This window comes from Peromyscus leucopus, chromosome 20 (assembly GCF_004664715.2).
Source record: "Peromyscus leucopus breed LL Stock chromosome 20, UCI_PerLeu_2.1, whole genome shotgun sequence".
Lineage (NCBI taxonomy): Eukaryota > Metazoa > Chordata > Mammalia > Rodentia > Cricetidae > Peromyscus > Peromyscus leucopus.
Window position 1 is genome coordinate 34,124,959 of NC_051080.1, and position 18,724 is coordinate 34,143,682.

Sequence of the window (18,724 nt, forward strand, 5' to 3'; positions counted from 1 at the left end):
TCCTGAGTAATGGCACTAGACTACATTCATGGACTTGTAAGTCTGTGTGATAAACTGAAGAGAACTGGGGCTGGCAAGATGGCCCAACAGGTAAGGGAGCTTGCCATGCAAGCCTGGCAACCTCAGTTTGATCCCTACAACCCACATAATAGTGGAAGGGAAGAACTGTTTCCACAAAGTTATCCTAACCTACACAATGTACACCATGGCATGTGTGTCTACACACATGTCCCATTCATAATACATACATAAATCATTCATATACACTAACAACAAATTTTGGAGAAAAAAAAAATTAAACCACCCAGACCACCTGACTCCAAGCCTGAGAGTTCCTCACAAGTCCTTACTACTTGTCTTGTTTCATTTGGGGTTTTTTGTTGTTGCTGCTGCTTCTGTTTTAATTTTTTAATTAGCATACAAAGGGTCAAGAGATAATTATGACATTGTAAACAAAGTATGTTTTAGAAGATCCTCCTCTCCCTTATGTTCCCAACTCCCCTGTCCCCCATCCCCTTATAACCTCCCCGCCCCGTCTTTCTTTCACATCATAAAAGTATGCAACAGGATGGAGAGATGGCTCAGAGGTTAAAAGCACTGGCTGCTCTTTCAGAAGTCCTGAGTTCAATTCCCAGCAACCACGTGGTGGCTCACAACCATCTATAATGAGATCTGGTGCCCTCATCTGGTGTGCAGGCATACATGCAGGTGGAACATTGCATATAATAAATGAATCTTTTTAAAAAAAAAAGAAAAAGAAAAGTATGCAACAAAGAGCCTGGAGAGGTGCTCACTGATTAAGAGCACTGGATCCTCTAGCAGAGGACCTAGGTTCAATTCCCAGCACCCACACGGTGACTCACAACTGCCTGCAACTCCAGTCCCAGGGGAACCTACACCCTCTTCTGGCCTCCACAGATACCAGGCATACAAGTAGTACACAGACATACATGCAGGCAAAATACCAAACACATAAAAATAAGCACAATTTTAAAAACTTATGGAAAGGCTCAAAAATGTGCATGTTACCTATGCACAGGGGCCATGCTCACCTTCTCTGTACAGGTGCCATTTCAGTGTTATGTGCTGCCCACATGAGCACTGTTCTAGTTTTCTGAGACAGGGTCTTGATATACAGTCTGATCTTGTACTCATAGTGATCCTCTCGCCTTACCCTCCCAAGCATGGCGTTATAAGTGTCCACCACTACTCTCAGACCAAGAGCAGCTACTTCTACAGTCTTTTTCCTATCCAGCAAAAGCACTCGACACCTACTATTCTCCCTTCCCCTAACCTCACATTCATGAGACACTAAAAACAAAACAAAACAAATCTAGGCCAGCCTAGACTACATGAGTCCCCATTTCAAAAACCAAACAAACAAACAAAAAGAGTCACTTGGCCCCTACTGAATCCAAGGCAGAACATTTTTTACTAGCTTTTGTCTTATGAGGTAATTGCAGGGTAAGCAGCCTGGCAAAAGTTTTAGCAAATTAGAGCCAAAACCTTCTTAAGATGTGTTCTAAACTTTTTCTTGACCTAAAAGCTTAGACAAGTGTCTTAAAAGCAGTTCTAGTGAGCCATTTTTGGTAACGTGTGAGCAAAATTATTTTTAGCTGGAAAAGTTGATTTCAATCCCTCTCTCCTAACTCAGAGGTTCCGACCAGGTTCAGCTCCAGCTTTGTTTTCAGAATCATTTGTCTTTGAGTGGATTCAAAGTATAGAACCTTCAGCTCCAAAAGAAAAGCTTTCTCCAAAAGGGACAGTCACAATGTGCTAACACCCAGGGTTCACAGAAACTACCACTGGCCTAGCTGCACCTACTCGGTGCACTATGTATGGCAATGGAACACTTACTCTCGGAGCTGCTCAAAGTTTCTCAGGATCAAGCCAGCTGCAGCATCCCAGGCTATGAAATGCAAAACCTATACCCGAATGGAAGCAAGGGCTTTGCATGAATTAAAAAAACAGAGCACAAAGTTCAAGCTGTTTCCACAGAGCAAACTGGCAAACTGTGATTCCAAACTGAGTTTCTTCTACAATAATGACAGCCGAGAAAGAGGAAAATGGGTGAGTCCACTGGAGACCTGCCACCATCTCCTGATGCAGTACAGAGGTGGAAGCCAAGGCCTTGGGAGTGCTAGGCAAGTGCCTTCCCACTGCGCTCCATGGCCAGCCCCAGCTTTCTATTAATGAACAAAACACAGTGTCACTACACCACAGAACACACTCCTTGAGGAACAGGATGAGACAGCCACAGGCAGTTAGCTTTGTGAACACTGGCACAGGATGGTCAGGTGACGGCTGTCTTGGGAATGCCAATGACTCTGTGGAAAATCCCCACCCTCAGTCCTGACCCCAGGCTTGCAAGCCCTGAACATAAACACTCCATTGCTTCTCCTAGAATGGTCTGCTCCTTTCTCTCCCTCAGAGTTCATCAAGAGCTCCAGCAGAACACTCTTGAGAACTCTCCACTCCACTCTTGTGCTCTCTCCTGTCAGGTCACAGAAGCTCCTCCATCTACCATCAGCTCAGCTACGGAAACAAAAGGCTGCTCCCAAGTCCATCTGCTCATAAAGTGCCAAAAAGAAAACAAACCAATGAAAACATAGATGCCCACAGAGGCTTATGCATTGGTTCTGAGTCACCTGGCTTCTTCTCAGCCCACTGCCTGACCTGCACTTGTCTTTTTATAACCGTACTGTTAAATGACTCACTTGTACGCACATCAAACTTTCTAATATTATTTTCCATTTTTAATTCTTCTCTGCATTTGCCCATCCCTTCATATAAGCACTTCCAGTCAACAATAAACAACATAGCTAACAATAAATATATGCAAAATTATGCATAACAACATACATAGCATAAATATGCTTAGCAATGGAAATACCCTATTTGTTCACAAAACATTATTATAAGACAAAATTAAATTGATTATATGGCACTACAAGTGCCACTCACTTCTTGACTGCTACGGCAGAAACAGCAAACCTCTGCTCTAATGCATCACTTCACTCATTTCTTTAACATGCAATTATTAATTAATAAATTTTCTTTTGCAGTGCTGGGATGAATCTCATGCTGTGTGCTCAACCACTGAGTGGCATACTCAGCCAATGCATGTATATCAGTCCCCTTTATATACTGTTTAACTTCCATAATTTCAGTTATTCAAACAATCTAAAAATATTAAATAGAAAAGTCCAGAAATAAGACATAAGTTTTCAACTGTATGCTATTTTGAGAAATGAGAATACACTATCCCCCTTCCCACTTGGTCCCTGGAACTGGAGTTACAGGTGGTGTTAGCTGCCATATGGGTGCTGGAAACTGAACCTAGGTCCTCTGTAAGAGCAGAAGAAACACTCTTAACCACTGAGCCAGCTCTCCAAATAGGTCTTTATGAAAGTTATGTGACCTTTCACCCTCACAAACAATGTAGACCTGGCTGGTCTTTAACTTACCTCAGAGATCTGACTGCGTCCGCCACCCCAGTGCTGGAATTAAAATTCAATACCATGCTGGGCTGAGAGATGTACTCATATTGCAAAGAACAAGAAAGTTCTTAAAACATTAGCAATTTTTCTTTTAGAGAGGAAAGAAAAAAAAGCATTAATAAATTTTGATCTAAGGGCTGGAGAGATGGCTCAGAGGTTAAGAGCACTGACTGCTCTTCCAGAGGTCCTGAGTTCAATTCCCAGCAACCACATGGTGGCTCACAACCATCTGTAATGAGATCTGGCGCCCTCTTCTGGTCATACATGCTGTATACAAAATAAATAAAATCTTTAAAAAAAAAATTTTTTTATCTAAAATAGTTTTGTTTTGTTTTTTATCCCTTGGTTTCTCAAGATAGGGTTTCTCTATGTAGCCTTGGCTGTCCTGTAACTTGCTCTGAAGACTAGGGTGTCCTCAAACCCACACATATCTCACTATACAGATGTTTTCATCTTTAACTGGCTGTAAAATATATACAAAAACCGTTTTAAAATAAGTAACATTTTTAGCTTATTTATTTCATTTTATAAGCGTTTTGCCTACATGCAGTCTATATGTACCATGTGCATGCCTGGTACCTGCAATGTCTGTCTCAGAACACAGAGACAGATCCCCAGATACTGGAGTTAGAGATGGTTGTGACCACCTCTAAGTGCTTGGAATAGAATCCCAGTACTCTGTAAGAGAAACTAGTGTTCTTAACCACTGGAACATCTCTCCTAAAATAAATGTCTTTGTGATTTATTACCAGTAAATGTTTTCATTGTGTAAATATTGTATACACATAAAACCCAGAGTTGTATAAAAAAAATTCTAGGGTAACCAGAACTAGAGAATAAGATGTTATTATCAAAGACACAACACACCTCGGTCATAAACACAGAGAAAGCAGGCTGAACAGAACCGGAAACTTCCTCCCTGGTGCCTAGCGGTCAGGGAACTTAGCCTCCGGCAGAAAAGGATCACTGTATGAACAAAAAGGCCAATCTACGAGCCAAGATATGTGCTCCCACCCCTCCTGTGTAATAGCAGCTTGACTATGGTGGGGACATAGTCTGTGTTCTGACTAGATTTGAGGTCTGGGAAGGCCGCAGGCCCAGTGAGGAACTTCTTGTAGATGCTTAACCAAACTGGCATAGCAGCAAACTGCCTCCTAAGTATCTGTGCTTATACCCATAGGCAAAGGCTGGCCCCAGCCTTAATCAGAAAAGCCTCTCCTTACAAGGAATGGTGGTGAATGCAGACTCATGGCTGCCCAAGATGCACATGAGCAACACTAATAAGACATTCAGCCAGGCGGTGGTGGCCCACGGAGGCAGAGCCAGGCGGATCTCTGTGAGTTCAAGGGTTGAGGCAATGGAGGCCTCCTGCTGTAGGAGCCAGGAGTGGGGGAGGAGAGGTGTCCCCCGAGGTAGTGGGACTCTAGTTCAAACCCCATCATGACCAGCTCTGCATAAGGCACTGTGCCAGGAGGAGGCCAGCCTGGGCTACAGAGTGAGTTCCAGGAAAGGTGCAAAGCTACACAGAGAAACCCTGTCTCGAAACATCAAAAAGCCATTCATACCACCCCTCCCTCTAAGGCTCAGGGAACACTGTGGAAGGGGGGTAGAAGTATATATGAGCCAGAAGACGGGAAGGGCTGCAAAGTGCCATCCTCTAGACTTGATACAACCATTACAATCATTCACTCACAAAACCGTAGTTACCAAAGTCTGGCCCCATCAACACTAGTCAAAGAAAAAGGAGGAGCTTACTGGCCCCCCACTTCACCTCTGAATTATTAGCTAGCAGCAGATTCTGGGAGAGCGCGAACCACTGTCTTCAGCTGTGTGCCCTCTGCAGAGTCCACCAGATCCAATCAATGGGCAGCTCCAAACCCAGGCTCACTTACGACTCCGGTTAATCTCAGTGGGGCACAAAACAAAATGAACAGACATGAATGTGACAGAGATTCGTGGGAAGGAGGTGGGGGATAAGAGTGGTTAGTGTGTACTACATAATATATGAGGTTTTCTAAAAATAAAAATTTAGGGCCAGGGAAGTGGCTCAGTGGATAAAGGTACCTGCCACCAAGCCTGACAACCTGAGTTCAATCCATGAGATCCATAGGTAGAAACAGGGAATGGACTCCGTAAGTGCTCTGCCCTTCACGTGTGACGTGTGGGTACACAACAAACATACACTCAATAAATAGGATTTTTTCTTTTAATTTTTTAATAATTTATTTATATTTACTTCATGTGCACTGGTGTTTTGCCTGCATGTTTATCTGTGTGAGGGTGCCAGGTTCCCTAGAACTGTAGTTACAGGTGTGAGCCACCATGTGGGAGCTGGGAATTAAACCTGGGTCCTCTGGAAGAACAGCCAGCACTCTTAATCGCTGAGCCATCTCTCCAGCCCCTTTTTAATTTTTATTTCATGTGTATGGGCTTTTTGCCTGCATATACGTCTGTGGACTACATGTATGCAGTGCCCTTAGAAGCCAGAAAAGGGCGTCAGATCCTCTAGGACTGAAGTTAGAGATGGTTGTGAACCACCATGTGGGTAACTAGGGATTGAAACCCAGTCCTCAAAAAGAACAGCTCTTAACTGTTGACCCAATCTCCACAACCTAAATAATGTTTTAAATGTTTTTATTTAAATTCTAAAATTCTAGGGCAAAAAGAGGTTATTTGCAGAAAAAGCTTAAGAAGTCCTGCCTTAAAGTACCTAAGTCTGTCCTTCAAATGCCAAGAAGGACAGTGGGAATCCCACTCTGAAAGCATCACAGAACCCAAAGTGCATCCATCCACACTCTATACAGCTTTGAAAACACCGACCGGCCTACCCCCACCCAAGTACTTAGTCACATTAACCCTGTACTCTCCTGCTTCCGGGTAGTCTGTCCGTGAACACAGAAACTCAGGGCTGCACACCTGTTAGCTGGGCTTGCCATGGTCTCCTGTATCCTTACTGTATGTGTCACACATATGTGTCACAGCCCCCTAGCAACAAATAACACAGAGCCCTTGCTGCAGGACTACAGTTTCCTATTATTAACTCATTTAACCTAGTCACCTGTGAGTCAGGAATTACCACCTTCAATTTACAAATGAAAAACTAAAACCAGAAGTAACTTGCCCATAAGACTCTCAGATAAGTAACTGGAGACAAAATTTGATCTTAGGCAATCTCATACCCCATGAGTCCTCTAGACTCGGGACTTTATTACAATGTAATAATTGTTCAGATTCGGAAATACAGTGTCACCAAAGCATTACGTACATATGTAGTCACTAGTCTATGCACATGTCACTGCCCCACTGAAAACTCAAGATACTGTGCCCAGCACTTCATGATTCAAGTAAATTCTGGTTTTAGGTTAAGAGGTAAAGTTTTTAAAATAATAACCCTATCCCTTAGGTCTGCACCTCACGGTTCCTACATTGTTAGCCTACTCTTGAATGCCATCATTTCCTAAGCCACATTCTCTGGAAGGTAAGATAGACATATCAAATGTGTGTTGTTTCCCTAGAGAGACTGGCTAGGCCCCTCAGGCTAACTGGGAGACATTCTACAGATCCTGCAGAGGCCCACATCACCTTCCCCACTGGCGACAGCACTGGCAGCTTATCCCCCACCTCCAACAGCCACCAACCTAGATCGATGGCTCTTATCAAGATCACAGAGTAACCTGAGCCCCCTGCCAACCCATCTCTAGACTGCTCCCGCAGGCGCTTTCCGCTATCAGGTTGCACAAATGCCTGGAAACCTTACACTGGGTGTGAAGGAAAGAGCAATAGGCGAAACAACAGAGCATCTGGTGCCCTGTCTGCTTCCATTCACTGTTGAGGCAAAAGACTCAGGCCACTAAGACAGAGCAAACCTGATTCACCCATTGAGGAGCCTTGGAGGTCACAATGACTGAGTGATGAGCCTGGACTGAGGAGAGGTTGACATCCATCTAGAAGATGATGACATCTCTTGTAGGATGCTGGTCCTCGATACATTCTTCCTCATGAGAACAAACTCTACTACAGAAGCCAACTCTAAAAACAGCTCAAGTACAACTCTAAAAACAGCTCAAGTCAGGCGCAGCAGTGTTTGCCTTTAATCCCAGCATTCAGGAGGCAGAAGTAGGTAAATCTGTGAGTTAAGGCCAGCCTGGTCTACACAGTGAATTCCAGGGCTACACAGCAAAACCCGTCTCAAAGCAAAGTATAACAGCTCTTTCCTAGCTTTAAATGCATTAGTGTGTAAAGGTAACAGAGCTAGAATCAAGCCTAATTTTGAAATCTAATCCTCTACCATCCAGGAAACAAAGATATATCCTGTGTGTTGAGCAGTATCTTACTTTCCAACAGGCCTCATTTACATGGAGCCCATATTATAGGAAGAACATCATCAACCCGGGGCTTTCCACAAACATAGGGGTTACATGCGGAGAAAAGCAATTATGGCTGCTGAGATGGGAACACCTACTACCAATTAAACCCTCCTTTCTCACAACTCAACACCAAATTTGGTTCACTGCCTGGCAGTGACATTCAATCATAATAAACCTGGGCACCTGGGAGATGTCTGATCTACAAGAGATGTCATATGAAATAAATCACTGAAGTCAGATTGCATGTGCAGTGACTCAAGACAGATTCTGAGGACCATGAGCGCAATGACAAATGGGCTATCTGACCCACAGCTTGCCCTACTAGTACAGACAGACAGACAACCCAAAGCAGCTGGCTGGGAAGGCAGAAAGCTGATAGTACTTAAAGTCTTGACTCCATCACCAGTCAGTTTAGATAAAGCTGCAGTTTAGGTCTCTGGCCTTTTATTTCTGGTTCCATGAAAAATATGGCAGTATACCAAACGCGGTCCAAGACTAATCACTCATTCTCACTGAACACACAGATATGGTTATCTCAAAAGACCAAAACAAAATCATCTTAATTCTAGAAAGCCAACAAGTAGAAGGGGAGGGGGGAGATCAAACTGACAGGAGAGGATGCCCAAACAGAGAAAAGCAGCAATCAGAACAGTGCGAGTATTGCCCTACATTAGAGTTGTCAGAGGTAGGGAAATACATAGGAACTGTCTCTGTTGTGGAGAGGCCACCACCACCACATCGGTTACCCTGGGAGAGAATGGAAAGCTGGTGGAAGGCAGACTTTCTACTCCTTAACCTCTGTGTATTCTGCACAGTAACCATGTGAATATGCTGTAAATTTTACAATAAATGTAAATCCAGGCATGGCGGCACTCACCTTTAGTCTCATCACTCAGTAGGCAGAGGCAGGCAGATCTCTGAGTCTGAGGCTAACCTGATCAACATAGTGAATTCCAGACCAGCCAGAGCTACACAACGAGACCTTGTCCCAAAAGTAAATTAAATACATCAACTATTCCCCCTAACAAAGCCAAGGGAAAAGCTACCTTCCAGGCCTTCCATCTTAAATGATTTCTATTTTGCCTTCCATGATCAATCTACTGATATGCTGTTAATTCATCATTCAAGCAACAATAAAATTAGAAATGAGATAATTCTGAGACAAAACAACAACAAAAACTCAACCCATCATACACACCACAACCAATGAGCTCATGTTGCTTCCCACAAAGCTAAACCACAGGAAACCAAGATAAACACAAAGCCCTGATATATTGTTTGGCACTTGGACTATACACTGGCTATATCCAAATAACTTAAGAAAAAAACTGGGTTTCAGTGCTGGCTTCAAGTTCTACAGAAAGCAACAGCACTGGAAATGTTTTGAGACAGGCTTCGTGGACACACCCTTAATCCCAGCACTTGGGAACTTGAAGGAGGAGGGAGAAAATACTTTCAATATTAAGTATGTGGCATTCAAGGACAGTAAGTACCTATGTGCTCCATTTTTATCTGTCATACCATTAATTCCTATGAAAGAACAAAACTTAGAAGGCCTTGATAAAGAGCCTCTGGATTGGAGGAGGAGTCTCAACTTGCTTCTCCCTAGTCCCACCTTTTAGGATTGCTATAGGGACTGGCTGAAGCCTGTGGGGAAGCCTTTTACAAATACACCATGAGCTTCATGACCACTACATGCAACTTTAGGCAGCATGCTTCAGATTCAGAGATGTGATCATCGAGAGATGTTCAGAGATATACACAGTTTGATCTGTTTTCAGTAAACATTTAGTAAGTTATGACTATTCCCTGGCATTGGAAATAGAAGGACTGTGTGAGGCCCATTCTAGTTTTTCTAATGGGGACTGAGAAAAGCATCTATGAGCATCACAGGCCTGAAACCATTAACGCGACTCTCACTGCCATATTAAAAGCATTTACACTCTAGTAGAGCAAATGAAAAACGTAGGATTCCAAGAACAAGTGGTAACTACGGTGTACTCGCATCTGGGGCAGATGGGACTCACCATGAAAGGGAGGCATTTCATTAAATGTTATGTTTATAAAATCTGAGTCAGGAATTAACTTAGATGTAGAAAACGGGCACAAATCTGGACTCGGTTAAGCCAGTTTGGAAATTCTGTGTAAGACTTCACATTCACTGCTGGGCAGTGGAGGTGCACACCTTTAATCCCAGCACTCAGGAGGCAATAGCAGGTGGATCTCTGTGAGTTCCCGGCCAGCCTGGTCTACAGAGTAAGTCCCAGGACAGCCAGGACTACACAGAGAAATCCTGTCTCGAAAAACCAAAACAAATGACTCCACAGTCACAACATCTGCTTGGAAGTGTACAGTACAGCAGTTTTACCTTTTTGTTTAATTCCCAAAGTGATGTGACTTCTTTTTTTTTTTTTTCAAAATGATATTTATTATGTTTCTCAAAGATCAACAGAATAGTTTTTGACACTCCAAATTAAAACAATTTGCTTTGCTTAAAACAATGTTAGACCAGATGAGTTGTTTGGTCAAGCTCTGGAGATTAAGTTTTAACTAACTGTCTAAAATTAACACTAAAGCTAAAACCCAAAAAAAAAAGTAAATGAGCCCACCACTAAACCCAAGAATATCAAAGGAAGTCTTAAAATAGGCTTTCCATGGCTAAAAAGCAAAGCCTACAGTGACATAAGTGTACAGGGGACACAAACACAGACACAGGGTCATCTATCATCACAGCATTTTTAGCCAGTTGACAAAAATCATTAATGGTCCCTGAGAAGCATCTTTTCTGAGTGACTACTGTAACAAGGTAGATTGTACCAAGGAAACCAACTGATCTCTAACACTGTAAAACAACCAGCTCAAGGCCAAATTGTTACAGCAAAAAGACCTACTTAGTATCACAGGAAGCAGCTACAGATCTATGCTCAGGAGGGAGCCAAAGATGTCTACAATGAGCAATGAGTTAACCAGAGGTGGTCAAAATGTTAGTATCTAGGGGCACAGGCTGTAGCTCAGTCAGTATAGTGCTTGCTTAGCAAGAGCAAAGCCCTGGTTCAACACCTAGCACTGCCTAAACTGAGCATGGTGGGGCATGCTTATTATAATCCCAGGCCTCAGAAAATAGAGACGGGAAGAGCCAAAGTTCAAGGCTACCCTTGGCTACACACCTGGTTCAAGGCCAGCCAGGAACACAAACAGACCTTGCTGCCCCTCCCCCCATTCCTCAAAAAAGGACTGTCTAAAGCCAGATGCAAATCTGAACAAGACCAGCACTACCTACCTCAGTCTTCACTGATATTAAATTGGCTTTATTGAGAGGAATGAATCAGCCTATGGCTTCAAGTTCCAATGCACCACATAACACATGCAGTAAAGCCTATGCATACAGCAAACACAGGATATATGAAACCCTGCCTAGCACTCCGCTCCACTCTGGTAAACCATTTGCTTCTCTGCCTCTCTCCTGGAGATATGTACAGTACAAAACCTGGTGGTACTTTCAAAAGAAGCATTACTAACTCCCAACAAGCTCTGCCAAATCTCCCAGTGTAAGAGGCAGTCATTGTGGAGATTTCCTGAAGTTCCAACAAAGGTATCAAGCCCACTCTGCCCACCACTAACAGTGACAGTGTTCCTGCTAGTTTCTATGAGGTGAAAGCCGATAAGTTAAGCAATGTGATGCTGAGAACTACCATAAAACTTCCAAATCTGCTGGACTGTGCTTTCAAGTCACACAATCCTACCAACCCATCCCACAGAAACCGAGCTGCAGCAGTAAGGGCTGCCAAGCTACACATCTGACAGATTGGGGTAAGGACCTCATTTGTAGAAGCTTTGACACGGGTGGAACATTGAAGGAGGGATGACACTGAGCAAAGATCTGCAAGCCCTGCCTTCCACCAAGATTATTTCCAACCCTCTCAAGAATCTCTGTGGAGCATGCTGAAGTGCAGAAAGAAAACAGTTAAAAACAAAGATAAGCCGGGCTGCGGTGCCCCATGCCTTTGTGGTAATCCCAGTGCTCAGGCGGATCTCTGTGAATTCCAGGCCAGCCTGGTCTACAGAGTGAAATCCAGAACAGACACCAAAACTACACAAAGAACCCCTGTCCCAAAAAGCAAGCAAGCAAACAAACAAAAAGATAAGAGAAAAGAAACTTAAGGTTGTAGGAATGAGTATGAAAGTCCCACTAAAGGTAATCTCTGTGACTGTGACTAGCTCCATGCCTCAGGCAACTGCTTTTCTACCAACCCAGCGTCCCAGGCAAATAAGGCAGGCCCATCACAAAAACCTGGGAAGCTGAACCAAAGTCCCCAGAAACTAATCCCTAATGAGATCCATATAGGTCTGCTCTGGAAAACATTCTGACTGTCAGCAATTAATGTCCCCTCCTCCAAACAGCTGCCAATATGCAGAGGAAAAAGCTCTCAAAATAAAACAGTTGGAAGAACTTCCCATGAGCCTCTCTGTTCCTTAAGTGTTCCAACTCAAGCTGTAGCTGGAGGCCACACTGGACCCCACAGCCCTGTCTGTAGGTTCTCTAGCTCTCCTACTACCAGTTCTGCCCCCTGTTCTGCCCACACCCACCTCCACCTCCAGAGCGAGAGGAGTCCCACAGCCACCAGCCCATCTCTCAAAATAATCATGTTTTGCTTGTGGTACTTCCAATCAGGATAAGGGGGGAAAAATTAATGCAGCCAGAAAGAAAAATAAACAGAATGTCTCCTTTAAATGCCATATATGCCTGAGCTAGGCATAGTGGTGCACACCTTTAGTCCCAGCACGTGGGTGGCAGAGGCCAGCCTGTTCTACACAGTGAGTTAAACGACATCCAGGGCTATAGAGAGACACTGTATCAAAAACAAACAAACAAAAAACCACAAACCTGGAATTAAAAAAAAAAAAAACCCAAAGCTAAAGTACTTTTCCTCAACAAAGAGAAACCAGGGAACCAGCCTCTATGTGGGAAAGTTCTCACAAGAACACTTTTGGGGACTTGGGTCCTTTAAAAAAGAAAAAAGTATGTATGGTTTAAAACACCCATCTGAAAAACTCAGTTTCCTCCCTTGGAAAAGCAGGTTTTTAATGCTGTTATTCAACTACTATCTTAGATAATTCAAAAATATTACCCACTTTGTGACGGTGTTTATCATGAATACTCATGGCATTCCTAGATGCCACACAGTGCAAGATAGGTCAGAAGGGGTGCGTGGCTGCTCTCCCTCCTCCTCTTAGAGCCTGCTGCACCCACTCAGAATCTAAAAGGCCAGGCAGGAAACATGCCCTTAGGAAGCCTCCATTACACTAACCAGGGAGGCTGGAAGGTGGAAAGCAGCAGGCCAGAGTTATAGAGGATCCAGAACAAGTAGCTCCAAGAGAAACCAGAAGGAAGAACAAGGCCTAGGAAGAAAATGTTTGTACAATTCTTCTATGAATCTACCTCCAAAGCTGAGATTTCAAAGAAATGTATCCAACTTCCTCATTTTCAAATACACCCAACATGGGTGACCTAAAAAACAAATGTGTGTTGTGTAAAATGTCTCCACTTACTAATCTTCCTGGACCCCTTACAGTAGTATCTGATGAAAACTCGCTGGTTGATCAGTAAAGGTTTAAGGTCCACAGCTGATCAAGTAAATCGTGGTAACTGTAGTGCTCTATCTATCTCAGCCACAGCCCTCCACACTCTCCAAGCAGCATGGTAAAAGGCAAGTCAACAGGCTGCTCCAGTGACCCCGACATGTTAGTTCCAAATGCCCTTCACTGGTACGGCTCCTGTTTTCCTTAACACACTGTTACAAAGGGGCTTTTAGACATACACATGTGCAGTCAATTAGTATCTGAGCACAGGAAACCAAATATCAGGTTGCCATGCCCACCTGACACATTTGGCTGTTCAATTCCACCCCAGCTTCTGTTCTCAGAAAGCCTTTTCTCACCTTTAACCCTGATGGCAATGGAGAGATCCAGTAACACACATAGAGCATGCAACACCCAACCTTCACAGGAGCTGCAAGGCAGACACCAAGGGCCAGACCCTCAGGGAAAATCTAGAGCAACTATTAAAGCCATCTGTGAGCCACAACTGAGAAACAAGAAAAATCTTCACTTCTCCAAGAACAGAGTTCCTTGGCCTCTTGGGGCAAGCACGGTATGAAATCCTATAAAGCCCTAAGGATTTCACAGTCTATTCAGGAGAGGAGGGGTAGACATTTGAACAAATGTTAATCTACAAAGTCCTGTAACAGGCTTCGGAGATGGCTCCATGGGTAAAGTGCTTGCCACACAAGTGTGAAGACTGGAGTTCAGATCAGAACCCACATAAATGCCAATGGGCATGGTGGTCAGCCTATTAGAGAGACACTATGATACAGTGTCTCTCTATAGCCCTGGCTGTCGTGAGCTAGAGAGAGGCAGAGACTGGGAACTGGGCCCCAGCAAGCTCATTAGCCAGACTAGCAGAAAAGGCAAGCTCAGAGTTCAGCAAAAGACCTACCTATATAAGATATACAATGGACAGTGATTGTGGGAGACAACAGACATCAATTTCAGGCTTCCAAACCCACATATGCACCAGTGAGCATACACACACATGCAAACACACAGACACATGTGCATACCAAAAACAAACAAACAAGCAAACAACAAACAAAAAACAGAAAAACAACTAACAAAACCATGGACACTGGTAGATGAGAGTAGTCAGGAGACATCTGGGGACAATCAACACTCAGGAAAGTCTTGAAGACTGGGCCTTACAGATAAGGGGTAAGGAGGCAGGGGCAAGTGCAGAGAGAAGAGACAGGAGTTTCCTGAAAAGGAACAGAAACAAAGTGGAGGCCTGGTGTCCTCAAAAACTACAAGTCTCTGGCCATGAACATGGAGGTAGAGTGTAGAAAAAGGAGGGGCTGGTAGACTAAACAGGAGAACGAACATGATGCTGGGGCAAGCACAGGTTCCAACAATATTTTGAGCAGTTAACAGCGACTCTGCCTTTGGGGAGTCACTCCTATTAACAGTCTGAAGCTGGTTTGATGACACTGAGAAAAGAGGTACCGCTCGCTGTTCAATTCCACTAACCCAAGCCATTACAAAGCATACAAGACAGCAATCCATCTACTTAAGGCAGCACAGTTATTCAGCAAACTTTAATGATTTGAAAAAACGTTTTCACTGATCCTGTATCCCTGGTCCTCTGGAAGAACAGCCAATCTGTCACCCACCTCCCAGGAAGGCTCCCCTGGATTCTATAGACTAGCTACACTATCCTCAGGCCCAGCAAGAATCAAGACACTTCAGTAGCCTTCGCTTCTTACAAAGAATAAAGCCCCCCACAACACACACACACACACACACACACACACACACACACACACACACACACACACTTAATGCCAGGTTCATTCTCTTCCTCCCCTGGATATAGAGCAAATGAGGTTTCCCAGTTTAACACACAGCTCATCAGCTCATCTCTAACAGTCCCCAACTCTGGCACTTAATCAATCGGAAGCACATTAACCACTCCATGCTGATCAAGCAGTAAGCAGGAACTTACTGAGTGCTGTACAGCAGGATATAAGGAGGGCTGGGAATCAACATTTAGCACTGATAGGCACTTTAAATAATCTCAGTTACTCATTGTAGTAGCTCATAAGCATTAATTCTCCCAGGTCACAGATGTGCGTGCAAGGACTCAGGACTTTGCCAAGAGTTGGTAAGTGGAGAAGCCAGGACTCAAATCCAAACCGGGAAGACTCCAGTGGTGTTTACTACACCACCTGTAAAATATATAGATAACAAATGTTTATACAACCAGCTTGGTAATAACAGGCTCTCCCCCTTTAAAGGAAGAGATAACCCTTTAAAATCTCAGATAAGGGATCACCCAGAAAGATCAGACACAACCAGGTGATAACAAATTAAATCTCCAAATGCTGCTAAAAAACATTAATAATCAAAAAACATTCAGGCTCAGGAATTAAAGAAATGGCTCAGAGGTTAAGAGCATTGGCTGATCTTGTAGAAGACCTGGGTTCCATTCCCAGCAGCCATATTGTGGTCTCAGTTCCAGGAGATTCAACAGATATTCTACACATACATGCATACAGGCAAAACAAACATTTGTACACATAAAGTAAATAAATCTAAAAAACTTTTTTTAAAGTTCAGGCTCAAATAATCAAAGCAACTTAGCCATACTCCAGAGAAACATACCCTCCATACACACTCCCCTCAGGGTCCCTAAGATAATGTCTGCGGGGTGGGGGAGAAGTGCCCTGCTGCTCCCTGGCTCTCTCAGTTAATTTCCCAAACCGTTTTGCCAACCCAAATTACAGAAATATGTCCAGGATTCACATGGCAGTTCTGATCCGCTTTGTCCCAATCCTGGCTCAAGCAGCTTTGCACCACTCTAACTAGATCAGCAGCGGCCAATGGGCTTAGTCAAGCTGATCTGTGATGGATTAGATAATGAAACCTTAGCCATGTAAGCTGCCCGCTCCTCCTGGGGCGGCAGGGGAAAAGAATAAGAAACTCAATACGGCTAGGGGCCACCTAAACATGGCATGCACTCGTCATGCCTCGCTCCATCTGTCTGCTCATGCTCCAGAGTCTGCCGCTTCCTTCCCACCATCTCTATGGTTCCTTCCCTGTCTCTACTTGAGGTTTAAGTGTGCCCCAGAAAAAGGTGTTTATGACGTTGTGTTTATGAACATACAACAAAAACTCAAACACGTCCACTCACAATTGTTTCGGCAATTAAAGCCCAACAATGGCCACTAAAGGCCTGAGAGACATCAGACTAGCACTTCACGGGCACCCACCAGTGCTGTGCACAGTTACATTCATTTTCTGCACTGCTTTCCCCTCATCCTGTAATCCTGAGGCCTGTCTGTACTAGTCTGCTTTACAACCACATGAAGAGAGTTCAATCTTTAGTCAGCTTAGGTTATGTTCAAATGTCAGCGTGAGAGAGAAAAGAATGACAAGGTGGTTAGAAGAAGGGAGGGAGCGGAGACACGGTCCCCTCAGTCTGAGTTACCAGAAGACTAATTCTACTTGTAACTCAAATACATCACCAGGTTTACATTTCTGGGCTTTCATGTCATACAGGAAAGGAAAATTTTCTTTTCTTTTCTTTTCTTTTCTCTTCTTTTCTTTCCTTCCTTCCTTCCTTCCTTCCTTCCTCCCTCCCTCCCTCCCTCCCTCCCTCCCTCCCTCCCTCTCTCTCTCTCTCTCTTTCTTTCTTTCTTTCTTTCGTTTTTCCTGGAGCTGAGGACAGAACCCAGGGCCTTGAGCTTGCTAGGCAAGTGCTCTACCACTGAGCTAAATCCCCAACCTGAAATTTTTTTTTAAAATTTCAGTGATTTTTTTTTCCCCTTGACTATGCCTCAGTTTTCTCCACCTGAATATGCCCTCCCAAAATTCAGTGGACGTCCTAGCTCTCCGAGTGATAGCATCTGGAGATGGGAGTCTTTGTAAAGCATTAGGATTGATGAGGTCCTGAGGCTGTGGCCACTGAGATAAATATCATTACATAGCTCTCCCTTCCTCTACCCTCATGCACTGAGTGACTGAAGGCCACCTCAGCAGACAGCCAGAAGGTACTACTTGCAAGCCATGAGGCAGACCAGGTCCAAACCTCTTGGCACCATCTTAGACGTTCAAAGCTGTGAGATAGAAATGTCTGTCATTTAACCACCAGTGGATGACATTTGGTTGTGGTGGCCTAAGAAAACTAAGGCAGAGAGAAATGAGATTTACGTCATTCAGATGAGACATTGTCCACAAAATTACTTGTAAGGAAAGCACACTATTGAGTAACTTTACTGAGAGTAGCACAATGCCCAGCTTCAGAACCAAAAACCCAAACAAGGGTCCAAATAGATACCTACCTAGAAGGAAATCAACCTGGAAATGAACAAATGTGAAGATAACTGAATTCAAAAGACACCAGGATACCTGAGAGCCCTCCCCTGTGACCAGGAAGAGCCTTCTGGCTACTACAGTCACTAAAAAGTGACCCACACCTGATGGCCAAGATCTGTAATACTTAGGAGACTGACTCGGGAGGATAGCAGGCCTGCCTAGGCCACAGTAAGTTCAAAACCAGCCCAGGCAAAGTAGTAAGATACTATCTCAAAATAAAGAATAAAAATAGGGCTGGGATATAGCTCAATGGTAGAATGCTTCCCTAGCATGATCAAGGGTTTAATCTCCAGTACTGGAAAAAACAAAACAACAACAACAAACACACACACACACACACACACACACACACACACACACACACACACAACTCTCACAGACTACAGAGGTAGCTCAGTGGTAGGACATTTACCAAGCACACATGAGGCCTTAGATTCATTCCCCAGAGTGTATGCTTTTATATACACACTAATGCAGACATACATGTATACCACACTTGTTCACACTGCTGCACTCACTAAGCTACTCCAGATTGATGACTACGGTCAGAAGCAGTTACCAGGCCACAAAAATCACATACCAACTTTTCACTGCCATAAAGACTTTTGCTGAAGGTATAAGTAAAAATTAAGATACACCTTACCTTATACTGCAGCCAAATTCCTGGGAGATTACATAAAAATACAATTTTTTTATGATTAAATTGTTTGCAACCACTAGAAAGGCTGACCCAAAGCATGCCTCGGTCTGTTTGGTAGAACCTCCATGTCACGTACCAGCCTTGCTGAAAGTGGGATGATGTGCTAACATCTGTACATGTTACACACTTAGCTTTCCACTAATACAATAACTATCTCCAGGCTCCATTTCCCCCCCCCCAGGCTCCATTTTTTAATAGCCACATTTCTCAACCATGCTTCAATTTTCACA

The 18,724-nt window shown here is 43.8% G+C and overlaps 1 protein-coding gene and 1 non-coding gene across 18 annotated transcripts in view; both read right to left on the reverse strand.

The window, feature by feature from the left end:
- The window catches only part of Rbfox2 (RNA binding fox-1 homolog 2), a 240,092-nt gene that overhangs the window by 217,246 nt on the left and 4,122 nt on the right, over positions 1 to 18,724 (reverse strand). The gene's annotated exons all lie outside the window — the stretch shown is intronic.
- On the reverse strand, positions 995 to 1,102 carry LOC114694395. Its single transcript, XR_003734693.1, has one exon. It is a non-coding gene; the product is annotated as a U6 spliceosomal RNA (small nuclear RNA).